At 54.1% G+C, this 26,753-nt stretch overlaps 3 long non-coding RNA genes across 5 annotated transcripts; 2 read left to right on the top strand and 1 right to left on the bottom strand.

Moving 5' to 3' along the window:
• On the top strand, window positions 38-26,753 carry LOC102166195. 2 transcript variants are annotated; one of them, XR_002341369.1, is made up of 4 exons: window positions 38-144; window positions 13,179-13,390; window positions 20,012-20,079; window positions 20,719-26,753. It is a non-coding gene; the product is annotated as an uncharacterized LOC102166195 (long non-coding RNA). The 2 variants fall into 2 exon arrangements; XR_002341370.1 differs by having other exon boundaries at window positions 19,946-20,079.
• On the top strand, window positions 2,359-9,495 carry LOC110259205. Its single transcript, XR_002341373.1, has 3 exons — window positions 2,359-3,957; window positions 6,413-6,478; window positions 9,451-9,495. It is a non-coding gene; the product is annotated as an uncharacterized LOC110259205 (long non-coding RNA).
• Window positions 13,749-23,922, bottom strand: LOC110259204. Of its 2 annotated transcripts, XR_002341372.1 has the most exons (4): window positions 23,799-23,922; window positions 18,585-19,667; window positions 18,147-18,246; window positions 13,749-16,274 (listed from the first exon to the last, which is right to left on the bottom strand). It is a non-coding gene; the product is annotated as an uncharacterized LOC110259204 (long non-coding RNA). The 2 variants fall into 2 exon arrangements; XR_002341371.1 differs by having other exon boundaries at window positions 18,147-19,667.

The raw sequence follows: 26,753 nt of genomic DNA, 5'->3' as shown, positions 1-26,753 counted from the left end.
GGGAGGCGGGGTCGGCGTGTTAGGGTGTGCCCGCCGCTTGTCTCCACGCAACGCGCGCGCATCCACCTGGGCGCGCCGGCCCGGAGCAGCGCGGGGGCTCGGGGACCCGGGGATGCGGAGGACCCGGGATGCCTGTATGCGGAGGTGAGTGGGCTACGGGACAGGAGTCAAGGGTCTGAGAGTGCACGGGGCAGGGGGTGGTGCACAGGGCGGGGGGATGCGGGGCAGGGGAAGCCAGGGACACAAGGTGTGGTGATGGAGGATGCTGGAGGCGCAGGCCATGGGTTGGGGGACAGTGGGCACACGGGGAACAAGGGTGTAGGGACGGGTGATGGGGAGGCCCTAGGAGCTTGGGGAATGTGAGGGGAGGGATGTGGGCAGCCTGGGCTTGGAGTTGGGGAGACCCTCCAACTCCGACCAGGAGGAATGCGGCTCAAAGTCAAGAAAAGAAACAGCAAGTTTTGGGAAAAACACAGAGAGAAGGTGACGATGGTGGGTCAGGGTGGCTGGGTGTGTAGGGGTGGACAGGCTCCATGCAGGCAAGACTGAGAGGGTCTCAAAAGCACATGGCTTCACCCTGAAGGGCATGAGGAACCACCAAGGGACCTCAGCTTGGAGAGCCAGGGTCTGGCCTGGCTGCCACGTGGACAGGGGCAGCAGAAGGGCAAGGTGGTGGCCTCCGCCAAGGCAGAGTGAAGATGGAGGTGCACAGGCAGAAGAGGCAGGGCCATGTGCGAGGGAACAGGAGGGAACCCTTCTGTGTCTGAGCTGAGTGGTGGGGTCCAAGGGGTGGCTCTTGCTGCACTGGAGGTGGGGGGGGGCAGGTGTGGGTTGCTGATGAACTGTGCCCCACTTGGTTCCCAGTCTTGCCCAGGCCTCCTCAACCCCTCCCTGTCCCATCTCCAGCCTTCCCTTTACCCAGCTGCCAGCCTGACTCTTTTCTCTGTCCCTCCCTCCATCTCTTCCAGTTTTCTGTTACTGTGTAACAAGCCAGGTTGTAAAACAGCTGTTGCTTAAGCACATGGCTTCTGTGGTTTGGGAATTCAGATGGGGCCCCACAGGACAGCTCTCCTCTGCCCCAGGATGTCTCTGGCCTCAGGTGGGAAGATGTGGCCAGCTGGGGGTGACTCTGGTGGCCAGGCCGGAGTCGTCTGGGGCCTTCTGGGCCCTTGAGTCCGAGCTCGGCGGGATGATTAGGCAGAGCACCTGGGCATGGCCTCTCCAGGGCGGTGGCCTCCGGGCTCCAGCAAAGGGGATCCCGTGAGTCACCACACCCCAGTTCTGCCACATGCTGTCACAGACCACCCAGGCGTGAGAGGAGGGGCTGTGGGCCCCACTTCCTCTTGGGAAGATTGTCCAAGAAGTTGCCGTGCTCACACTGCCACCCGCTTTCCCTTGCATTTTCACTTTGGGGCATAGAATCAAGGTGGCCACTTTCCACTGTAATGTCATCTGTCGTATGAACAACACCCACATCCCTTCAAACCTTCCCCAGCCCATTCTCATCCCTTCCCTCCTCCAGTCTCTTTCCATGTCTGTATCTGTACCTTCATTAAGGGAGAGAGCAAGTTGTGCATATTTTGAACGTTCCATTTGTAGTTCTGTGCCTTGAATCTCATCATTTCCTGTATTTTCTCCAGACCTTGTATATACAAACGTGCGTCTTCATGCTGCCGTGTGTGCCCTTCCCCTCTCACCCCTGATTCTGCACCAAGTGCCCATCCAGCCAATAGGTACCCGGGACCCTTAGAAGCCAGAGACTTAAGGAGAACGGTAACAAACAAGGCAGATCAGGTGCCTCCTTTCATGGAAGACTTTAAATGTATATTGCTAACTGAAAAAAACCAACCTGAAAAGGTGACGTACTGTGTGAATCCGACTCTATGTCATTCTGGGAAAAGCAAAACTATAGAGACGGGTTTTGGGGGGCAGGAAGGAGATAAACATGTGGAGCCCAGCGGATTTGGGGGCAGCGAAACTATTACGCTTAACACTGTGGTGGTAGATACAGGGAGCTATGCGTTTGTCAAAACCACAGAAATGTCCAACATAAAAAACGAACCTCATATAAACTGTGGACGATGAAAAAAAAAAAGGTGCCTCCTTCATGGAGTGTCTGTTTTCCTAGGCAGAGACACATGTGAGCCAACAATAAGTTCCAGTGGTGCTAAATGCTGTGAAGAAAATACAGTGTGAGCGGAGTTCCCATTGTGGCTCAGTGGAAACAAAGCTGACTGGTATCCAGGAGGATGCAGGTTCAAGCTCCGGCCCTGCTCAGTGGGTTAAGGATCCGGTGTTGCCGTGAGCTGTGGTGTGGGGTTTGGATCTGGCTTTGCTGTGGCTGTGGTGTAGGCTGGTGACTGTGGCTCTGATTTGACCCTTAGCCCGGGCACCTCCATATGCAGTTAGTACAGCCTAAAGAGACCAAAGGGGAAAAAAAAAAGAAGAAGAGAAAAGAAAGTGTGGTGACAGCCTAGAGAGGTTGGGGGGAGGGTTTCTTCCACGAGAGTGATCACTAGGGGTTCACTGTTTGGAGAAACGACACCTGATCTGAAAGTTAAACCAGGTCTTTGGAAAGCAAGCTTCGGAAGTGGGTGCCAGGAAGGAAGTGCTGGGGACACCACTGCTGTGGAGGGTCCAGGAGGTCCCCTCTGTTGGCCTGGAGGCCAGTGTGGGAGGAAGGGCAGAAGGCAGAGAGGGAGTGAAAAGGAAGACAGGCTGGATCTGCTGGCCACGGCCGTTCCCCCGCAACCACATCTGGCCACGACAGCCTTTGGGACGGCAGCAGCCACCACTCCCTGAGGCCTCTCCTCTTTTGCCCCTCTGACCTGGACCACACAGGGAAGGGGAGACTGGGAAATGGAACCACCCAGCAGACTCCTTGGAAGCTCAGCACGTGCACACACTTTGACTTTAAACCCTGGTTAACTTCCCAATCCAAACAAAGGCAAAACCAGGTATCCCCGCCAAGACCAGCTAATCTCTCGGAAGAGACTGATGAAAGTTTCGTTTCACTTCGTCCATCTTTGGGTGGCACTGGCTCTAACGGGATAAGCTGCTGTCTTTGAGAATGTTAAGAGGGTTTGTGAGTTAATAACACAAACACCGACGTGTAAGATTAACCGATATTCACATATGCTAGATAAAAGGGGGAGGGGGCGGGTTGAACAAGTGCCCACGCGCCCTGCATGAAGCTAAGGAAGGGGCTCTCGTCACTGCAGCCATGTGGCCATAGCTGGTACTCACCACCGCCTTCTTCCTCTGCCCGCTGCTCGCTCTGTGTCAGCCAGCGCCTCAGCTGGTCGTGGTTCTCTGTCTGGTGGAGTGCCTGGAGAGGGGCTGTGCCTGCAGTGGGTGGTTCTGTTTCAGGTCATTTTCTCTGCCCAAGGGGCGTTCAGAAACCCTAGAGCATCTCCCGCCTGCCAGACTCTTGCCTCCGTGCTCAGTTCTGCAATAGAAACTCAGCCCTCCCTTCCGTGACCAGCCACCTGGCCACCTGGCTGCCAACTTCCAGTCCAGTGTGCCCCCTGGTGGAAGCACTCTAGGGCTTGCCCAGGACCGAGGGGTTTCCTAGGATGTGGCATATTCAGTTTTGAACCCAGGAAAGTTCTGGGCAAACCAGGAGAGCTGGGCCCCCTAATGCACTCCTGCTTTGGCATCTGAGACTGCTGGGCCAGCGTAGCTGAGTGGCAGGGATGGGAAGCCAGCAATTCACCGTGGACCTACTCGTTTCACCCTCCAATACCTGCACCCCGGGACTGCTGATTGAGAAAACCTAGAAGGCATCACCCCAGCTCCACCGGTTGACGCCCAGCCAGCTCCCAACCAAGTCTTCCAGAGGCCAGTCCACTCTCTGTCCACCGTTCTACCAGGCCGGCTGCTTCAGGGAGATGGGAGTGTGCAGGACCACTGGGCCCTGTGAGCATGGACCCGCTGCTGCACTTCTTTTGCTGTGAGGTGAGTGCCTGGTTGGAAGGGAGGCTGGACGGATGCAGCCTATTCTGTGCGCCCACGGGAGGGCCTTGGCCAAAGCACTGCAGGCAAGGAAGGGCTGTCTATACCCTGAGTAGGTGTCATTCCAGTAAGATGGAGGCACTGACCCCCAAAGACACCACGCACATGATGGAAGAGGGGCAGGGGCTGGTCTCCGCTTTGGGCAGTTGGGCGCCTGGCAGGGACAGCGGCCAGATCAGCCTTCGCGGGTGGAAGGAAGTCCAAGCCCGATGTCGTGCAGAGCTCTCTCCCCCGCCTCGGCTACTTGGCGCCTCACCCTGCTGACCAAGGGTGAGAGGTGCCGGGGAGAGAGGCTGGCATCCCCTCGGAATGGGCCACTTTGTCCACCTGATTATTAAGGTCCACCTCTGCTGAGACAGCTCTCGTGGCACACAGGTTCTTTGGATTCTGGGCATGCCCGGAGAATTCTGCATGCCTTTCCCCAGAAGTCCTCGTCTCCAGCTTTCCAACCGTGTTCCTTCCTGGTGTCTGGGGATCCAGCGGCTGGAGAACTAGTCCCTGCCCGCCACCAGTGTGGGTCCATGCCTCTTGCCTCGTCCAGCCAGGACACTGCTTGTCATCTACCCACCTGAGGGCTCGCCCTCATCTCTGTCCTGCAGCCCCCTCCCCAGCCCTGGGAGGGAGCAGAAACCAGTCAGTGGGCGCTGGCTCCCACAGCACCCAGCTCACGTTGGCTTCGCAGGTGATGGCTTAGCCTTGGCTCATGGCTGCGTGTTCAGTCTCCAGGTGGTGAGTTACCACCAGCGGGTGGCAGAGCTTTGTGACTCACTGCAGGGCTGGCACTCAGGCACCGTGGCAGAGGGCCTGTGTGGCTGCCTGACCTGCTGGGGAGTGCTTTCTTTGCTTTCTCTCACTTTGGGTCACTTAGCTTAGGGGCGGGAGTAGCACAGCTGCAGGAGGGGCGTCGCCTCCCTGATAACAAGCCAAGCCAGGCGTTATGCCTCCTCCTTCGTGGCCGATGGGACTGGATGCAGCCACTTGCTGATGACTTGGGAAGGGTTACCTGGACACGCACTTGGCTGCCGGACCCCAGGAATTTCAGAGGCGGCCAGCCCTGGCCTTTCTGCAGAGCTCATTTCCGCTCTCTGGCATCCGTATGTCCTTCTAAGGAGAGGGGCCACTTTCTGCTCCGCGGGTCCAAACTGACATCACCAGCGTCATGGAACAGCGGGAGGGACCAGTGAGCCAGGTCCCCATGGGCGTGCTATGACACGGGGCTGCCCTGCCTCTGAAGGCGGGCAGCGAGTGTGGCGTGCTGACCCTGCCTCTTGAAAGCAAACTCTTCCGACGGGCCTTACTCACAAGTGTGGCACAGACGCGGCTGCGCCAAGCCGCGAGCCCGTGCTGATGTGCTCGAAGCGCCGCCGTGGCGTGGAGGGAGCGGCTGCGGTTGGGTTCAGCTCGCCTGGGCTGCCGCGCGCCGGCCCGCATGTGCTCTGCCGACGAGCTGGGAGTCCTCCTCTCGCCCCCTTCTGTCCGCGTCGTGGTGCTCACCTCCAGGGATGCGTTTCCGCTGTGGTTTATTCTCTTCCTCGGGAGAGGCAGGCCTCGCGGCCTCCCCTCGACCTTTCCCACAACGACGGCGCTCACTCCGTGGTCAGGGAACAGTGTGGGATTCTGCCAATTGCTGAGTGTGTCTACTCCAGTGGTCACATTCTGTACCCGGGGACTGACCACAGGCCGGACCCACCGTCCGATGGGCATGACCCAGGAGGCCGGACCCACCGTCCGATGGACGTGACCCAGGAGGCTGGGGGAAGGTTCACGGTAAACCGCTTGCCCCGCCTCTTGCGTCCTGTGCTTTCTGGAAGGAGGCCCACGCGCAGTCCGCACCTGAGGGCTGGGGGGCTCAAGCTCTCCCTCCTGTGTGTGGAGCATCTGCATAATTTATTTGGAGTTCTCAGCATGGGAGATTTGCCTCTTCTGCCCATTTATTTTTTCACTTAAAAAATTTCGAACAATGTTTGTCTTATTTCTTTATTTTTCTTTTTTGGCTGCCCCACACCACATTCCCGGCCTGGGATCAGATCCGAGCCACAGATGCCACAACTACGGCAATGCTGGATCCTTAAGCCGCTGTGTCGGGCCAGGGATCACACCTGCGACCCAAAGCTCCGGAGATGCTGCCGATCCCGCCGTGCCGCAGCGGCATCGCCTCCTCCGTTTATTGCTTTACCCAGTCCTTCATTTCTGTCCGTGTGATTGTATCTGGGTTATAATATAATCTTACTTGATTGTTTTGTTCGATTTGTTCCAGCTTTGGCCCTGGGAGCTCTGTCAGTTGGCTCCTGTATCCCTTTGACATGCCCCGTCTTTTTTGTTTCGTTTTTTGAGCACCTCCTTACTTTCCAGCAGTGCGAGATGCCCTCGGCGCATCCTGCATATTTCTTTGTTCCAGGCCCAGAGTCAGCCGTTTCCTTAAGGAACCTGGTTCCTGTCTTAGCGACCACCATCTGGGAGACAGGTGCGTTCATTGCTATGGGGTGTTGTTTCTTTGTGCCTCTCAGCAGACAAAGCAAAGACATATATGTGCGCCCACCTTGCATATGTGCACATGTTACGAACACTCCTGTGTGGCCCACCCGTCTCTCCATTAGGCTGGACGTGAGTTCCCGCCTGTGTCTCCAGCCAGGGTCTGCTACCCACAGGTCACCCTCCCTCCGTTTCCTGTAACTTCCCGCTCCAGCAGTGAGACCCCCGGCCCCACCCGCTTGATCCCAGCGGGGACAGCTGTTTACCTGCTTCGTCGCCAGAGCACAGCTGTGTCCCCTCACTCCTACAGACCCCACTTGTTTCCAAGGCCACTGAGGTCGGCACCTTCCCTCCAGGACCTCAGCAAGGGAACCTTCTCCTGCCACGGTCTGCTCTCCGTCCTGGATTCGCCAGCCTCCGAAATGACCTTTTTTTTTTTTTTGGCTGCACCTGTGGAAGTTCCCGGGCCAGGAATGAAACACTTGCCACAGCAGTGACCCAAGCCACCTCAGTGACAATGCCAGATCCTCAGCCCACTGTGCCACAAGAGAACTCCCTAAATGATTTTTTTTTTTAGTTTGCATACTTATGTTTCCTCTTTGTGTTGTTCTGTCCCATGGGTTTTGACAAATGCACCATCACAACACCGCACAGAACCGTCTCGCTATAGGCCGAAAAATCCCCTCTCCACTTGTTCTCCCCGCCCAGCTCTCTCTGGGCCTCTGGCAACCACTGACCCTTTACTGTCTCCCTGGTTTCCCCTTTCCAGAATATCAGAGTTGGAACCACATATCATGGAGCCTTTTCAAACCGGCTTCTTTCACTTAACCGTGCACATTTCTAGTTTCTTTCGTCTTTTTGTGGGTTGATAGCATTTTCTTTTTATCACTGAATGATACTCCAGTGTACGGATGCACCTTCCCCTTGAAAGACATTCTGGCCGCTTCCAGTGTGGCTGTTTGGTTTTTGTGTGGGCACAAGTTTTGAACTTACTGGATAAAGTTTTCAACAATTGGATAAACACTTAGGAGTGCAGTTACTGAATTGTACAGTACGTCATGTTTAGCTTTGTAGGAAACAGTCAGATGTCTTCCCGAGTGGCTGCCGTTTTGCATTCCCACCAGCGAAGAGTGAAAGCCCCTCTCGCTCCTGATCCCTGCTGACATTCAGTGTTGTTAGATTTTACATTTTAGCCATTCCATTGGCATCTTATTTTCAATTCCCCAGCGACATACGATGCTGACCATCTTTTCAGATGCTTATTTGACATCTGTACATCTTCTTTGGCGAAGTATCTGTTCAGATCTTTTGCCCATTTTAAAGTTGGGTTACTTGTTTTCTTAGTGTTGATTTTTAAGCATTCCTTGTACATTTTGGATACAATTCTATATTGAATATATGTTTTGGAAATATTTTCTCCTAATCTGTGGCTTGTCTTTACACTGTCTTAACAGTATATTTAGCAGAGCAGAATTTTAAACTTTTAATAAAGCCCAGCTAATCAATTTTTTCTTTCAGGGACAGCACTTATGTTGTTGTATTTAAAACATTGTCACCAAATCCAAGCTCAGATTTTCTCTTGTGTTATCTTCTAGAAGTTCTATTGTTTTGGTTTGTGATAAATTTTTATTTAGGTGTTTGTTTGTTTTTTTGTATTCTGTCTTTTTAGGGCCACACCTTGGCTAGGGGTTGAATCGGAGCTATAGCTGCTGGTCTATGCCACAGCCGTAGCAATGTGGGATCCAAGCCGCGCCTGTGACCTACCCCACAGCTCATGGCAATGCTGGATCCTTAACCCACTGAGCAAGGCCGGGGATTGAACCTGTATCCTCATGGATACTAGTCGGGTTTGTTAATCACTGAGCCATGATGGGAACTCCAAATTTTTAGTTAGTTTTTATAAAAAGTATAAGGTTTGTGACTGGACTCATTTTTTACCTGCGGATGTCCACTCGTTCCAGCAAGATTGGTTGAAAAAACTGTCCTTCTCCACTGTGCTGCCTTTGCTCCCTTATCAACGATCAGTTGACTCTGTGTGTGCGTCTGTTTGGGGCTCTCTCTTCTGCTCCACTGATCTATGTCTGGTCTTCTGCCACTTTACGCTAAGTTGTATATATAGCATCAGTCCTCCAGCTTGGTCATTCTTTCCAGTATAATGTTGGCTATTCAGGATGTTTGCTTTTTCATATAAACTTTGGAATCAGTTTGTCAATCTCTATAAAATAACTTGCTGGGGTTTTGGTTGGGATTGCGCTGAATCAGTGGGTCAAGTTGGGAAGAAATGACATCTTAGCAATATTGAGTCCCTATCAGTGAACATGGACTATCTCTCCCCTTATTTAGATCTTTGATTTCATTCATCAGAGTTTTATAGTCTTCCTCATGTGGCTCCTGTACATTATTTACTTAGATTTTGATACCTAAGTATTTGATTTTCTGGGGTGCTGATGCAAATGGAGTTGTGTTTGGAATGTCAAATTTCCATAGTTCATTGCTAGTATATAGGAAAGCAGTGGCCTTTTGTACGTTAATCTTGTTTCCTGCAACCTTGTTATAATTGCTTATTCAATCCAGGAGTGTCTTTGTTTTGTTAATTCTTTGGGTCTCCTACATAGACACGCTTGTCATCTGTGAACAAAGGTAGTTTTATTTCTTCCTTCCCAATCTGTATATATTTTGCCTCTTGTCTCATTTCATTGTCCTGGATTTCTAGTACAGGGTTGAATAGGAGCGAGAGAGGGCATCCTTGCCTTGTTCCTGATCTTAAGCGGAAGTCATCTGGTTTCTCGCAGTTAAGTATGATGTTAGTGGTGTACTTTTTTGGTAAATATTGTTGATCACATTGAGGAATTTCCCCTCTGTTCCCAGCTTGTTGAGAATTTTAGTTATGAATGGGTATTTAGTTTTGCCAATGCTTTTTCTACAATTGATAAGGTGATATTATGTTTCTTTCTTGGCCTGTAGATGTGATGGATTACATTTATTGATTTTAAAAATATTGAATCACCCAGAATTAAACCCATCCATCTTCAGTCAACTAATCTGTGACAAGGGAGCCAAGAATATACAGTGGGGAAAAGACAGTCCCTTCAGTAAGTGGTGCTGGGAAAACAGGACAGCTACATGTAAAAGAATGAAACTGGAACACTTCCTAACACCGTACACAAAGATAAACTCAAAATGGATTAAAAACCTAAATATATGACTGGATACTGTAAAACTCTTAGAGAAAAACATAGCCCAAACATGCTCCGACATAAACCACAGCAGTAGCTTCTCAGATCCACATCCTAGAGTAATGACAATAAAAACAAAAATAAACAAATGGGACTTAATTAAACTTAAAATTTTCTGCACAGCAAAGGAAACCACAAAACAAAAGGACAATCCACAGAATGGGAGAAAATATTTGCAAATGAAGCAACTGCCAAGGGATTAATCTCCAAAATTTATAAACACCTCCTGCAGCTCAATACCAAAAAAACAAACAACCCCATCAAAAAATGGGCAGAAGGTCTAAACAGGCAATTATCCAAAGAAGACATACAGATGGCCAAAAAACACGTGAAAAGATGTTCAACATCACTCATTATTAGAGAAACACACGTCAAAACCACTCCGAGGTACCACTGGCCAGAAAGGCCATCATCAAAAAGTCTACAAACAATAAATGCTGGAGAGGGTGTGGAGAAAATGGAGTCCTATGACACTTGGTGGGAATGTAAATTGGTGCAGCCACTGTGGAAAACAGTATGGACTGAAAACAGAATGACCATTTGATCCAGGAACCCCACTCCTGGGCATCTCTGGACTTTCTAAGTCAACCACGACTCACAAAGACACACGTACCACCATGTTCATTGCAGCGCTATGTGCAACAGCCAAGACATGGAAGCAACCTAAATGTCCGTTGACAGAGGAGTGGATCAAGAAGAGGTGGTCCATATACACAATGGAATATTACTCAGCCATTAAAAGGAAAGAAATAATGGCATTTGCAGCAACATGGAGGGACCTAGAAATTATCATGCTAAGTGAAGTTAGTCAGACAGTGAGACACCAGCATCATATGTTATCACTTATATGTGGAATCTAAAAAAAGGACACAGTGGACTTCTTTGTAGAACAGATACTCCTGACTCACAGAGTTGGAAAAACATATGGTTTCCAGAGGAGACAGGTTGGGGGGTAGGGGATGGGCCGGGGTTTGGGATGGACATGCTGTAAAATTGGGTTGTGATGATCACTGGACACCTGTAAATGGAATAAAATCCACTGAGTAATAAAAAATAAAAATATTGAGTCGGCCTTTCATACCTGGAATAAATTCCACTTAGTAGTAAGTAACTATTTTGCGTGCATAATTAATTGTTGGATTTAATTTGCTAATATTTTGTTGGGAATTTTTGCATTTATAGTGAGAGATGTCGGTCTGTGGTTTTCTCTTCTTCTTGTATCTTTGTCTGTTTTTGGTTTTATTAGGTTAATTTTGGCCTCAAAATGAGGAAGCGTGCTCTTTGTTTCTATTTTCCAGAAAAGAGTGCAGATAATTGGTGTCATTTCCTCCTTAAGTGTTTGGTACAATTCACCAGTGGAACAATCTGGGCCTGAGGCTTTCTTGTTTGGAAGAGTATTAATTACTGATTCAGTTTTTACTAGAAATAGAGCTATTTGTGTGAGTTTTCATAGTCTGTGTCTTTCAAGGAATTTGTCCATGCCATCAAAGTTGTCACATCTGTGGGCACAGGGTTCACAGTGTCCCGTCATGACCCTTAATGTCTGTGGAAACTGCAGTCTTGGGTTAGGCTGGGTGCAGCAACTCAGGCTGCAGATGCTTGGTGATATTGCTCCCATGGCTTAAGCAAACCCATGTGCCAGTGATCCAGACCAAATTCAACCCGGGTTTCCTGTTCAGACGTGGGGAGGGGGGGCCTCAGATGCTTTTCCATGGGGAATGGGGCTGCCTTCTAGCCATCGTCAACTCTATTGCTTCCTAACCTCTATCTCCAGCTATGTCCTCTCATCAGACCCCCAGGTTGTGTCCTGTCTCCTGTCTCCTCTCTCCATGCCCAGGGACAATAGTTCGAACCCCATCTACCAGGTGGGTGAGACAGCCCTGCCCAAGGTCGGCACCTGTGTGGGTCCCGATGGACAGCAGATGGCTTGGGCTTGTGTTGGCTGAGGGGGGAGGATCGCCTCCTGCTGTGTTTGGGTTGATGCCACCGGCAGGCCCTCAGAAAAGAAGCTAAGGGTCATCTGAGATGTGGCCTGCACCACTCTGGGACTCCTGAAGACCTGAGCCAGCATCCTGGGAGCAAGGCGGAGGCCAGTTCTGTGGGTCACCTTACCCTGCGGGTGGACAAATGGGACATGCATGGGACACAGTGAGCAGGTGGCCCAGCCCGCCAGCACCTCTGACCTGTGCCAATTTGAGTTTGGCTGAGGGTAGGATTGTTGAGGGAGGCTGGTGGCTGCAGGCCCCATGCGTCCCATGTGTCCTTGCTGAATGGCCAGATTGTGGGGTCCACTGTCTGAGGCTGAGTAGTTTCTGTAGCCATCGCTGACACCCCCAGCCAAGTCAAGGGGACCCAGAAGGACCACCACTGACTGCCTCCTCCTGGAGCAGGGACTTGGTGGATTTTCTGCTTGCCCCACAGCCCTGGGTCCCTCAGCGGTGACATGACCCACTGCATGCCGCCCATCACACCACCCCTGGGACACGGGGCAGGATCTGGTGCTGCCGTGTGAGGCCGTATGCCATGACCCCACTTCTCGCTGTCTCCCATCGGCACCTGTTGAGTGGAGAGAGGCTTATTCCTGGCATCCTCTGTGAGGCTGCAGTTCTGCCTGGGTCATGGGCAGCTCAGCCCCTGCATGCACCACTCATCCAGGACCCGACCAGCATCATGCAGGCCTTGCCACTGCCCTGTGGCTGCTCTGAGTCCCCGCCCCCACCCAGATCTGGCCTCTGACCACTTCCTCTCTGGATTCCCTTTTCTGGAGGGATACACTGCCTTTCTGTGCCCCAGGGCCTTTGTATGGCTGTCTCCTCTAGCCAGAATGTTCCCCGCAGCTCCTCCCTTAGAGGCTTTCATCCCTGGCTCTCACTAGCCGCACTTTCTTAGAGATCCCTCACTTCCTCCCATGTCATCACAAGGTGTGAGTCGCAGGGCTTCGTGTTCCTCCTGGCGCTTACCAAATCCCGAACGTAACCTCCTACTACTTATTTGTTGCTCTTTTTAGGGCCGCACCTGCAGCATGTGGAGGGTCCCGGGCTAGGGGTGGAATCGGAGCTGCAGCTGGGGGCCTGCCCCACAGCCACAGCAGTGCGATCCCAGTGGGATCTGTGACCATGCCGCAGCTCGTGGCGATGCCGGATCCTTAACTTGTGAGCCGTGGTAGCAACTCCATATCCTCCTTTCTTGTTTTAAACTTTAAAAATTGCGGTGTGGTTGATGTTTCCTGCTTGCTTATTTGTTTGTATTTTTGTCTTTTCCCTACTGCGCTTTAAGCTCCTTGAGGGCAGGGCTGGTCCTTCCTCCCAGCATGTCCCGAACTCCTTGTGAGGGCAGGGTGTCCTGCCCAGCTGGGGGACTCCCTGGAGGAGCTGGGCAGTCTCTTCCTGCAGACGCTGGTCCTGACCCCACAGCAGCAGGGCTTGTCCAGCCACCATTCCTTCCACATCTCTGCAGGTCCCTCTCCATCAGCGCTGGGTCAACAGCCCCAGGCTAAGACAAGAACCCCTACTTGGGTCCAGCAACCCTTCCCTGTCCCTGCAGCCGCGTTTTGTCCTGGAGGCCACCAGGTGGCGTCGCAGGCCCACGCGTGATCGGCGAGGACTGCGGAGGCGCCCCGGCTCCTGTCTCCAGGAGGCGGTGGGGCGGGGGTCGGAGCCTTTCGGGAGGTAAGGGTTTGCATCTGGCGAGCTGCTGAGGGGGGCCTGAGTCATCCAAGCGGCTCAGGTGGTGTCCTGTGAGGGGGCGGCAAATTCCTGGGGCTGGGAGTGCAGGGACCTGGGGGGGGGGCTGGGGGAACGCGGGGACCGGGAGCACAGGCACCGGGGTGGGGGGCTGGAGGACGCGCGGCGACGGGGAGCGCAGGGACGGGGAGCACAGGGACCAGGGTGGGGGGCGCGGGGACTGAGGACGGGGATCGGGGGCGTGGGGATGGGGAACTCAGGGACCCGGGTGGGGGCGGAGAGCACACGACCGGGCGGGGGCGCGGGAACCCAGGGCGGGGGCGCGGGAACCCAGGGCGGGGGCGTGGCTGCCGCTTCCACCCCCGCCGATTCCCCGAAGTGACGGCGCCGGCTCGCGGGAGGCGGGGGAGCGGGGAGGCCCGGAGGCCGGGAGGCCGGGAAGTGGGAGGGGCGCGGGCGCAAAGGTCTGTCGGGCCCTGAGGGCAGCAGAGCTTTGTTTGTGAGAAGAGGTGAAAGTACAGGAGACGCGAGGGTGGGTTTGTGGGCGTGCTCCCCTCTGAGACCAGCAGAGGAAGAGGGGGGGCGGCGGGGACTGGGGCATCTCCTTTGCTGAACTTGTGACGGGGAGCCCAGCTTAGAAAAGGGGCCACGGGTGGGGCCCCAACATTTCCCCTCAGATCTGAGCCTTGGGGAGCCCCTCCAACCTCCGGCTGCGAAGGCAGCTCCCTGGAGCCTGCCTGAACCTCAGAGCCGGTGAGCCTGCTGGCAGCGGTCTGGGTGCCCTGTCTCCCTAGACCACGGGCCATCTGGTGAGGAGGAGGAGGAGGAGGAGGAGAGGGGCTGCAGGCGGTAGGAGGTGGCCCTTGGGGCAAAGGTGATGTGGGCGCAGAAGCCTTCGATTCCTCTGCTCGGGTCTGCAGGCCCCTGTGGGAACACCCGAGGATGTGTTGTGGGCAGTGGGGTGTTGTTTCCCCCTGACCAGGGGCTCTGTCCTCTAAAACCGTTTTAGGTTCACTTGTCAGCCTGCACGTGGGTGAAATCTCCTGCCTTTCAGCTCCTCCCAGAAGACCCCTCCCAACCTCCAAAGAGATAAGCAGGGCCCAGCCCCCAGGCCCCGGCCTTTGCTTCCTTAACCAGTGTGGCCTGATGCCAAGGTCCCACCAGGCTGCCCCGCTGAGAAGCAGCGTCCACCAGGCTGGGCCCTGCCTCCCTCCAGGTGGCAGCCCTGTGGGGACCCTCTGCGGGGGGCTGGGGGTCTTCGCCCCCTTAACATCTTGACATGGACAAGAACAGACTGTTCTTCAGACGAACTGGGGCCCCGGTTCCCATCTCATCCTGCTTTCCACCCCACCTTACCCTCAACTGCGTCATCCAGTGCAGCGGAAACTACACTTTCCAGCGCCAAGAGGCTGTGATGCTGTGATAGCCCAAATTTGAATATAAACCCTATCCTAGGAGAAATTACGGTACAGGCATTGATTCTTCCTACAGTAATCTAAGCCTCAAAGGAACTGAACTAAAGTTCTCAAGTTCAAATCCAAAAAAAGTTCAAGTACTAGGAAAGAGAACAGTGGCAAATGTTGGGAAAGTCAGAGCTTTGTCCTGTTGCTGCTGTTTCTGATGATTTATGGGCGGGGAGGCAGCTGGGAGGTGGGATGGACTCCCTACACATGAGCCAGCCTGGGTTTGCAGGGTTTGGGCTCACGGTCTGGGAACGCTTCAACAATGAAAAAACAGTCGGTTTTGCTGTGTGTGTGTTGGGGTGGGAAGGCTTTCCCCTTCTTCCCTTCTAGGGTTTTTGGCTTGTGTAATAATTAAATTGATATAAAACAAGGTAGCAGAAGAAAAACAAATTTTGCGTGTATCGGAGCCCCCTAAAGACATGCGACCATGAGACTGGAATTGGCACTGCCTTGTGCCATGGGCCAAAAACCAAACCAAAAGAAAAACACCCATGAGACCCAAAGGGCAGCCGGTAATTGTGGCTTTTCTAACTTCCTGAGCTAAGGAGAGGGGTGGGGCCTGGGGGCACAAAAGGATGTGAAAGAAAGGCTTCTCTGTTTGCAGTAAGTCTACACCGCTTCCCCATCCAGCCTCCTGGTACGTCACACAGTGGCCACAGGGCAGGTAAAGCACTTTGCCTGAAGCTGCCCGATGTTGATGCCTTTAGCTCAAAATAAGCCTTCTGCCAAAGCCGGCAAATCCTGCTCCCCTTCCGTTTAAGGACAAAATCCTTCTCAGGGTCTTCTATCCGTGGCCCTGGAGTTGGAGGGAGAGGCAGCAGGGGCTAGGGGTCCCCTGAGCACTTTGGGTCCCTGCCTTCCTCTCCCTGCCGGAGTTTTCAGCCCTCTAGGGTTAAATCAACACACACAGGGTCGCGCTCCTTTAAAAGGGTGCAAGGATGAATATGATTCTCTTTTTTTGGCCACATCGTCAGTGGCTGGATGTGGGATCTCAGTTCCAGACAAGGGGTTGAACCTGGGCTGCGGTGGCGATAGCCCTGCATCCCAGCCATTTGGCCACCAGGGAACTCCCCGAAGAGGATTTTCCCATCACCAGAGCTGCAGGCTCACAGCTGAGGCTCTTTCCGCCTCCCAGAGGTTTTCTGGGCAAAACCCCAGGATGCTCCAGGAGCAGAGACTGGGGTGTCCAAGGGAGAGAGGGGAGGCGGTGGGGAAGTCTCTCTGGTCAGTGGTCACCCCCGAGAGCAGCACACCTCAGGCTGTGGCTTCTGCCTACAGCCCCACCATGGAGGCTGGACCCCAGGCCTTGATGAGGAGGGGACCCCGCCCAGCAGGGCCCTGGAGGCAGCACCCCACCCATCCCCAGGATCCCCAGGAAAGCGGCTGCCAGCGCAGGAAGTGGAAACCTGAAAAGAAAAACAGCCGGTTGAGCGACGTTGTATCTGAGTCATCAGCCAGCTGGACCCAGCACCCTGAAAAATGTTGCTAACATAATTCCCATAATCAACTCTGGGCCGTGCCGGGCTGTCGAGACACAGGCCTCAGGACTGGAACAGGGAAGTCCAGGCTTAGGCTGGCGCAGAGGGATGCTCGAGCCTGGGGCTCAGCAGGCTTGGGGCTGACCTGGACGCTGAAACTGCACAAGCGCGGGAAGAGAGCAGGTGTGAATTCCTCTTGGAGCACAGGGTAAAGAGGGCTTTCTAACTGGTAGAGAAAAAACACAGGCCCGGAAGGGTGTCGCTTGTGCTGAAGCTCCGGATGTGAAATCCAGGCTTCTACCCAACTCAGCTCATTTCCGCCTTCCCTAGAAATGTGGTCTTAAGGCCAGGCTGCAGTTTCCCGGCCAGCACTGAGGAGGCAATCTGCCCCGTGGGCCCACGCCGTCCCCAGAGATGCAGGGGCACCTGTGGGATAAAACTCCTGGTGCCCCCGTCCCCAAGAAGACGGCCCGGCCCACCTTTCCAGAGCCTTCCGCTTTGGGCTGGCCCTCTCAGCTCCCTGCTGCTGCTGCTGGAGGAGATGCTGGCTATTCATGACTCAACAAAGAGTCACTTAGAGCTTCAGATTTACTCATTTGCATTTTGTCTTTTACCGAAACTAAGATTTAGGATCCAGACAAAGGGTAAGGAGTTCCCACTGTGGCTCAGTGGAAAGGAATCTGACTAGTATCCATGAGGACACGGCTTCAATCCCTGGCCTGGCTCAGTGTGGCGTTGACGTGAGCTGTGGTGTAGGTCGCAGATATGGCTTGGATCTGGCATTGCTGTGGCTGTGGTGTAGGCCGGCAGCTGCAGCTCTGATTTGACCCGTAGCCTGGGAACTTCCATATGCCGCACCTGCAGCCCCCCACCCCCCCAAAAAAAGGCAGAGAAAACAAAAGGTGAATAAACATGACTATATAAGTGGTTTTTTTTTTTTTTTTTTTTTTTTTTTGTTGTTGTTGTTGTTGTTGTTATTGTTGCTATTTCTTGGGCCGCTTCCGCGGCATATGGAGGTTCCCAGGCTAGGGGTTGAATCGGAGCTGTAGCCACCAGCCTACGCCAGAGCCACAGCAACGCGGAATCCGAGCCGCGTCTGCAACCTACACCACAGCTCACGGCAACGCTGGATCGTTAACCCACTGAGCAAGGGCAGGGACCGAACCCGCAACCTCATGGTTCCTAGTCGGATTCGTTAACCACTGCGCCACGACGGGAACTCCTATAAGTGGTTTTTAAATGTGCATGACCAAAATGCAACATACAAACTAGTAAGCAATGGGGAGAAAATATTCGGGACATGTACCAAAGACAAAGGGCAAATGTCCCGAATGCGTCAAGGAGTCTTACAAAGCCGAAGAGGAAAAATGGAGAAAAGTCATGAACAGACAATTTACATTAAAAAAAAAAAAGTTCCCCTGTGGCGCAGTGGGTTAGGGATCTGGTGTTGCTGCAGGGGTGGTGTAGGTTGCAGCTGCATGTCTGAGTTGTTCTCTGGCCTGGGAACTTCCATAAGCCACGGGTATGGCCAAAAAGGAAGAAAGAAAGAGAGGAAGGAAGGAAGGAAGAAAATGACTCTGAACATAAGGAACAATCCTTATCATTCATCACTAGAGAAATGCAATAATACTGAGACCCCACTTCTCACCTATCGAAGGGGCAAAAAAATTGTAAACAACGACCCACTCCGTTGTTGAAGCTGCAAGAAAACCAGCACACTCAGATGTCACGGGGGGAATGCAAATTGTGTGATTCTGAAAGGAATTCGGTCAGACACAACAAAAATATGTGTGCACTTACCTTTGACCAGGCGATAGTTCCCGAAATCTATCCTGAAGACGCCCTTCAAACGATGCGAAATACGCACACACACGGGGGTTTGTTGTCACACCAGGTGTCACTGCAAAACATTAGGAACAACCTAACCTCTGGACTAAGAGAGCGACCCCGGGAACGGTGGCCGCCAGCCCGTCGCAGAGAGGAGAGCCGCCGGGTGGGAGGAGGATCCCGCTAAACGGAAGCGCGTGCTGTACCGCCGGTCTGTTGAGAGAAGAAGCGCAGACCACCCGCAGGGCTTCCTTTCTTCTCGGAAGGAAGGCAATGGGCGTCTGCTCACTTGCGGACAAGGCAGGCAGAATAAGCCAGAAACTGCAGAGGCGGGTGGGCAGGGGATGGGCAGGGTGGCGAGGACCCCGGGGAAGACAGCTTCTGATGGAACCCAAGTGGTGCTTCACATACCCCAAAGGAAGCGAGCAGCTGAGCCCGATCCGGACTGGGCGAGCACCCGAAATGGAAACCAGGCTCGGAGATGAGTCTGCAGACGAAGGCGCCCCACCCGGGAAGGTGGCGAAGGGGGTACCCTCAGGGCTGTGGTCTAGGGATTCTGAGGCTGTTTGATCTGTGTAAGAGAACTGAGCCATAGCACAAGTCTCTGTCGGTGAGAACTGGAGAAAGAGGTCAGAAGCAGAGGAGGAAGCCTTGGAACGGGCCCTGTAGTGTAGGTGCCCACACCCCACCCCCGGGTCTGCGTAAAACTTGTGGTCTTTAACCTGCATGCACAAAGATACAGATAAGTGGACTGTGTGGTTAGTACCTGTCTGTGCGCTTCCTGTGTGGGCCGAGAGGCCAGGCCATCGTCCAGTAAAGGAACCAGGCCTCCTGGAAGGTGGCCAGCGCCAGGGCTGGGGTGGCGAGTCCCCTGGATGGACCTGGAGCATCTTGTGGGGCCAGAATGTAAGAAAGTGCTCGAAACATGAACAAAACCAGGCGAGGGCTCTGCCAGGGTGCAGGAGCACCCCAAGGGACCCACGGTACTACAAGCTGGGACTGCTTCAGCAGCAACGCAGTGCAAGTTCCCGGACTGTAGACCGAAGAACGAGAGACGTATCCGCGTGCCCTTCTGACCCAAAGAAGCAGTGGATTAAACAAGCACACGGAGGGTTAGGGAAAGCCCCTCTTTACGGTAGAATCCAGTTACCAGAGGAAGAAGGGAAGGGGAAAGTAGAAAATCACGACACGGCGTCACAATAATGCTGCTCTAGACCGGACTCACTGGAGGGCGCTGACGTGTGGGTGGGAGTTGGAGCAGAAACACGATGGGTATGGTCTTACACCATCTGCCCGGCATGCTACTTCCCTACAGAGAAAACCTGGCCATGTTACATGGGGGCCTCGTAGACGCCACCCTCGCTGGTGGCCGAGGTCAGCACGACTAGTAGTAAGTATGATTTGTCTTCTGTCCGTGTCAGAAGCTCTGTGTTATGCGAGGCGGAGAGGTCCCAACATCATTTCTGTAGTACTGTTGCCAAAAATTCATAATCTCTGTTAAAAAGGAGACAACAAAGCCACAAGGAAGTCACTTACGTTAGGACAGCAAAACAAGATTTAACACCTACCCTGACGGCCGTTTCAACCTTCCCCAGGGATGGGACCTTTCACCAGCCAACCTAGAATTCCCTGGTCAGCACTCAGGAGGAAACCCAAGAGACCCCTTCTGTCCCCTTTAAAAGAGTCACCTTGCCCGAAAAAACACATTCTTTGCTAATGACCTCCTTCTCTCTGCTCCCTCCCTGCTTTTAAAACACCTTGCCTTTCTGCAGCTCTGACCCAGCTCCTTTCTGTTGCTGGATGGGTTGGTGACTCAGTGAACATTTGTGATTTGACAGATTTGGTGGCAGTGGTGGGATCAAAGAAAATTCCAGCAGCTTCGGTGACAAGGAGAAAAGCAGTCATGGTACGTTGTGTTTTTTGTTTTTTGTTTTTTGTTTTTGTCTTTTTGCCATTTCTTGGGCTGCTCCCGCGGCATATGGAGGTTCTCAGGCTAGGGATCGAATTGGAGCTGTAGCCACCAGCCTACGCCAGAGCCACAGCAGCACAGGATCCAAGCCGCATCTGCAACCTACACCACAGCTCACGGCAACGCCGGATCCTTAACCCACTGAGCAAGGCCAGGGATCGAACCCGCAGCCTCAGGGTTCTTAGTTGGATTCGTTAACCACTGCACCACGACGGGAACTCCAATGGTACCTTTTGAGTTCACAGAATTCTTGCTGCTTCCAGAGGCCATGGGTAAAGTCCCTCCCAGTTCTGGGCTCTGCTACCTGGGTCAGGCTCCCATCTAATTGGCTTACAGGGCAGGACAGCTCCTGCTGGAGACAAGTCCCCGGCTTTTCAGACCACAAGTCCCAGGTGTCTGTGTAGAACCCCCGTGGGTTCTATCCGTGTAGAGCCCTTTGGTGAGGTCTGATGGTCCAACCCCTTCCCCAGGCCGGGGTTCCAGAGCCGATGTGCAGGGCCTTTCCCTGGCCAGGCTGGAGCCCCATGTCTTGATTGCTGGTGTGTTAAGTGCACATATTTGCCTTATTTTGTGCAGAAAGAAGCTACTGCTAGTGGTGATCTCAGAGGCCAAAAAGCTGCAAAAACTGGTGACCACAGGTTGAGCACCTACAGGCTGTCCTCAGACCCAAGGCCTCGTGTGTTAGGATAAGTCAGTTGCAGGATGGGTTTGATCGACTCTGGGCCACCTGCAAATGCCAAGAAAACGTCTCAGCAGCGAGGTCCCCGTGGCACTTGCACAGCCCCTGTCCAGAAGCACATCCCTTTGGGGTACCAGTTTGGTTCCAAGAAACCCAAAGCCTTGGCTCTTAGGATCCTTGGATTCCTGACTCCGATACACTTGCTGATTTGGGGTCTAACAGCTATGGTCCCAGAAGTTATAAATACTGACAAAAATGGCAAATGTTATTAAAAACAACCTAGAATTGCGTGACTACCATGAGGAATGTTAATTGAGCAGCATCTGAGAAAAAGCAGGTGGACACTGATTGTAGTTGGTGGGCAGAGGCCTCCAGAAGGCTTCAAGACTCTAAAATGTCTTCATTAAAAGGCATCCTGCCTAATGAGAAATGAAAGACCTGAGAGGTGCCTGAACACGACGGTAGGCCTGACATGGCTCCCACTGGCCCTGCCTGAGCGCCTGTGTGGTACCAGTTCTCTGTCTGGACAGCTTCCCACTGGAAGAGGCTATTACACAGGTGCCTTTGAGAAGAAAGCCGCCTGAGATCCTGGGATCTCGTCCACTCTTTGGTCAAAGACCAAACCAATGAGCAGAATTTTAAAGTTCCCTAAACCCAGGGTGCATCCCCCCAAATATTTTAGGTTTGGAGTCATTACTGGGCTTCTGACCCGGGGCTGCCAGATCTTTTTCTGCCTGTGTGTGAGCTGGTTGGACTCAGGGATCCCAAAATGGACCTAGGAAGCAGGACGGCGGAGTCTCAGGGGGATATTAGCGATCCATCGTCTGCACGGGGAAGCTCTTTCTATGGCCTTCCAGGCTCCGCGCAATAAACCGGGGTGCCCAGCCTGCTCTGGATCCCCCGAGATTAGAGGCTGATAAAAATGCAGGAAATAGGATGGGCGGCCCCCCCATCTCGTGACCGAGGCTGAACACTTTGAAAGGACTTTGGACCAAGGTCATTAACAAAGGTCCTTCAAATGAGTGGCCTTACAGCCACAGCAGCTCCAAGGCAAGAACCCTAAAGTCACGCCTGGGCCCCCACATCATACCCTCGAGGTCCACCACCGACCCATCGGCCCAAGGGTGTTTCATCTGTGATCCGCTGGGGCACCCAGAAAGCCGTCCTCGAAGGTGCCAAGAAAATCCCTCAACATCCACTCCCGCCACCAGAGGAGGCCCCTTGTGCCCCTCCCAGGGCTGACAGGACCCCCAAGGGGCTCGCCAGGAAACTGCTGGCGGGAACATCCTTAAACAGCCGAGGGGAAACGACAGCTAACATTACTGGACAATCTTGCCAAATTCTGATCGATACCGGGGCTGCCCTCGCTGCTTCACACCCACCCGCACAGGACAGCAGACTCCTCGCGTGGGGTAGCTCGTTCAGAGAGCATTTCTACCTCAGCCAGTGCGAAGGACGCCGGACCTGCTCCTGAACACGTTCCTTTTTGCTGCAGGTCGCTGGCCCCTCGCCCCGCGGGCAGCGGTCTCCTCCCTCAGCAGCGAGTGTGGGTGGGTCTCGCCTCCCGTGAGGCCTCGCTGGTGGCTCCGGACCAGCGTGGGCCTGGTCCTTTCGTCCCGCAGGCTGTCCCCGACCCAGAGAGGAAGACGTTCCACAAAGCCGCCCCCCCCCCATCTGTGGGCTGCATCCATAAAGAGGGCTGACCCTGTACCACCCTCAGCGACCAAACCCACCTCCCCTTCAACCCTGTGACAGCCGCGAAGGCCTCAGGCCGGGCCCCGTCTCACCTCTGGCGGGAGACTTAAGCGCCCGGGGACCGGCCGCCACAGCGCAGGTCCTGCCGGTCAGGGACAGAAGGGGCCAGTGATTTGCCCAGGGTCTGGGCGCTGTTGACATGTCGGTGACGCGTCTCCTGCTGTTTGGAACCTGAACACCCTCGGCCACAAGATCCGGCCGGTTCAAAACGGTTCCCTCTTGGCGGCCTTGGTTCAGGCCTCTCCCTGCCCCCTTAGACCCCAAGGCCAAGGCCTGTTCGCCTTTACTCCAAACGATCAGCAGCAGCCCCGGGGGGCTGTGCCTGAGAGGTTCCCGGGGCCCCTCCGGCTTCTCCCAAGTGCTCCGCCGAGCTGTAGGGCCCCTCTTATACCACGCCGGTGACCTGCTGTGCCCCGTCCCCAGAGACACATCCAGGGAAGACCCCAGGCGTTTGCTGCAGCCGTTAGCCGGGAAAGGACAGTCTCCGGGAAGGTGACACTTATCTCTATCCACTCTTCGTTACCTAGGTCATAACGGAAGTGCTGGACGATTCCGCCATCTCCAAAAAGAATTAAGCCGATCCAGGAATTACCCAGGCCCACAGCTAAGCGGCAGCCTTGGGCGTTTCTAGGCTGCGCTGGGCATGGGCGACGCTGGGTTCCTGTGTCTTCTTGATTTGCTCCCCCACTTTATGCACAGACTTCTCAGTCCTGAGCCCCCTCCCCAGCAGGGTAAATGGGAGCTGGCCTTTCCGAGACTAAAACGCGTGCTGGGAGAACGCCCACCCTGGGCTGCCCAGCACTTCCAAACCTGTCACTTTATTTGTGCCTGAGGAGCTAGGCCCTGGGAGGCTGTCGCAGGGACGGTCGGTCAGAAGCACCCTGACTCAGCGCTGACACCCGCCTCAGCTGCCTTAAGGTCACAGCCGCAGCTGCAAAGTGGGCAGACGCAGCTTTGACGCTGGAGGTGACGTGTATTTACCCTTCCCGCTGTCCAGAGTTTTCCCTCGGAACTGACCCAGCATAGGCTTCTGACCCTACCCCTGCTTCCACCTCCACCACCTTCCTCTTAAAATGTCCTCGGAGTTCCTTTGTGGTGCAGTGAGTTAAGTATCTGGGGTGGTCCCTGCAGTGGCTCGGGTTCGATCCCTGACCCGGGAACTTCCACATGCCCCGGACAAGGCCAATTAAGGGGGCGGGGGGGGGGCAACAAGTTAAATGACCTTTCTCCTGCTATCTTCTTATCTTCTGAAGTCGCTGTCATCAAAATTGGGGTCCCACTGGGAAAACTGACCCTGAGTGTCAGGGAACTACCCCAGCTCGTCTCGTTGCACAGGCAGCAGCAGCAGCATCGGTAAAGACTGGCCGGTAGGTGAAGTCCACTCTGTTTCTGCAGAAATGGCCTCTCGTTGTCAGACTTTTGCAACCCGATGTTTCTGTGGACGGGGCGGTGGGCTGCTCCTGCCTTGGGGACACAGAGATGCGGAAACAATGGCTGTGGATCAAACAGCGGGGGCTGCGGGAAACCCCAAGCGGCTTCTAGGTTCTTCCTGGCTCCCTGGCAAGCCCCGTTTTCAGCTTTTACCTCCCATTACCCCAAGTGCACTTAACATGATTCAGATGGTAAATAAGCATTGGCAGGGAGACGTCTACAAAATCTCGAGACAGTTTGCCATCAGTGTCCGCATGCCAGGTCCATGACCTGGAGAAGCTATTTTGTGCCCAGAGGCCTCAAACCACCTCCCTCCGAACCCCCGCTGCTTCGCGGGGGTGTCAGTGTGTTCCTGTCATCGTGTTTGGCTTCCTGAGGGGTGGAAGCCTTCCGTTGTCGCAGGAAAGATGCCCTCATGGGGGCAAAGAAACCATCCATCAGAGAGTCCGTCTCTCGGCTACTTGGTCACATGGTCTCCAGTGACCAAGGCACCCACTCCCGGCCGCTCCCACGAGCCTTCCCGGAAAAGCTGCCGACTTCTTGGAATCATCACTGTCCCTCTTGCCCTCAATCGAGCAAAGCTGAGAGAACTAAAGGGACCCTCAAACCTAAATATCTAAATGGCCAAAGCGACTGGACTTCTTGGGCCGAAGGTCCTGTAGGACCCTCTTTGGGAAACATAAACCCACTCCCAGGAGAGGGTCCCCTGCAGACCCATGCCTACGGTGCACGGCCTCTGCTGACCTGGCTGCCAGGCTGGTGGGCCCAGCTGCCGTCCGTCTCTGATGGCTTGTGCTCAGACTTAGCAGCAGCAGGTAAAGCTTCCTCAATCCACCCTCCAAGATCTGTTGGTCACAGTCTGGAGCCTCGTGACTGGGTCTTCTGGAAACTTCGCGAGAGGGAGACAGCCCCTCACTAAGTGCCCCTGACCACTGACACGGATGCAAGATGAAGAGGCGCCGAGCCTTGGGTACACATCTCACAGGTAAAGGAGGTGCCGCCTGACATCTGGTCCTGTGCAGACCTGGGGACCTCGGGAATCAGCTGGACGAGGAGGAGCAGTGGTGACATCAGGATGGGTGTCCACTGCCACCGAAACGCTGGCTCAAGGCTTTTTCCTACTTTAACGAAGACTCGAGGCCCTTCCTTCCTCCTGTTCTCTCCTTTACTCTGGCTTGAAACCAAGTCCCCCCAAACCAAGTTCCTCTGCGCAGTTTAGGACGAAACTCTTGATCCAAAGCTTTGCCCCCTTTCTTGTCCCCCCCCTCCCCCGTTCCCCTTAGGCTCGAGGAGAATCAAAGAAGAGGCTACGAAACGGAGCAAGGTCCTGCGGGGCCTCCCCAGTGTCTGTGGTCCTCCCCCTTTCTTTCCTTTCCCTGTCAGGGCTGCACCTGCAGCATATGCAGGGTCCCAGGGTCAAATTGGAGCTGCAGCTACTGGCCTACGTCACAGCCACAGCCACGCAGGATCCCAGCCGCATCTGTGACCTACACCATAGCTCACGGCAGCGCCAGATACTTAACCTACGGAGCAAAGCCAGGGAGCGAACCTGCGTCCTCATGGATCCTAGTCGGGTTCGTTACTGCTGAGCCACGCAGGGAACTCCTGTGTTTCTTGTAGGTCTCCTGGGCCTTCCCTGAGTGCCAAAGACCAGGGACAGGCAGCTACTAATTAGGGAAGTGAGGGAACGCACACTGGAGGAAAGGCAGTTAAACGAGAAAAGCAGTAACAATAGTTCCGGATAAAACAGTCCCAGCTCCTTCTCAAAGGGTGCAGAGCCGCCCGACGGGCTTCTTAGCTTTGGTCTTCGGGAACCGAGACCCACCTGCCTGCTGCTTGTAGAATCTCGACATCTGAGTCCACGCTGCACCCATCTCTTCGGCTTTCACCCCGACGTCCTAAGCCTCTGCTCAGCCGTGCACACGACGTGTTAGTTACTGAAGGAACTGGAGTGTGAGAGCCCCTCCTCAGGGAAGCCCCCGTGGTGATAAGGAAAAGCGAGCGAGAAGAATGACCCTTTGTCTCGCGGAGTTCTGCGGGAACCTCGGAACAGACCAGATTTGCACCGACTAGAGCCGACTGACCAGGAACAAAGACCTCGGCCCGGGGTCTCTTCCGTCCCCTGACCTTCCCGTCCCCAACTCCCCCTCCGGCCTTCGCGTAAAAGAAGCCTGAATTCTACCCTGAGTTAAGAGGGCTCCTTGGAGAACAGCCTGTGGCTGCCAGGGTGGCGAGCGGGTGGGGGAGGGATGAAGTGGGAGTTGGGGGCAGCAGATGCCAAGTATTCTATGCAGAATGGGTAATAAGGTCCCACTCTGTAGCACCCAGAACTGTGTTCAATATCCCGTGATAAACCCTAAGGGAAGAGAACAGAAAAAGGATGCATGTGCATATGCACGATTGTTTCACTTTGCTGTGCTCAGAAACATCGTAAATCAACTGTACTGAAGCGGACAGAACATTGTAAATCAACCGTAATCAGAAAGTTAAAAAAGAAGATGACTCTTTGGGACAGTCCTGCCATCGGCTGCAGGCAACGTTCTCACAGCGTTGGCAGAAACAAAGGCGCTGGGCCCGCGTGACTCAGCGGCCGAGCACCCGGGCGGGGCTGCACGCAGTCAAGTTTGTTCTCCTGTTACATTACAGCCAGAACAACTTGTGCCTTTTTTTTTCTCCCAACCTTTCTCCAGTTATAACTGTACCTGCCTGACTACATACAAATACCTGAATAAATCTTAGCACGTTT

This window comes from Sus scrofa, chromosome 2, assembly GCF_000003025.6.
Source record: "Sus scrofa isolate TJ Tabasco breed Duroc chromosome 2, Sscrofa11.1, whole genome shotgun sequence".
Lineage (NCBI taxonomy): Eukaryota > Metazoa > Chordata > Mammalia > Artiodactyla > Suidae > Sus > Sus scrofa.
This window is presented reverse-complemented; position numbering and strand designations above follow the sequence as displayed.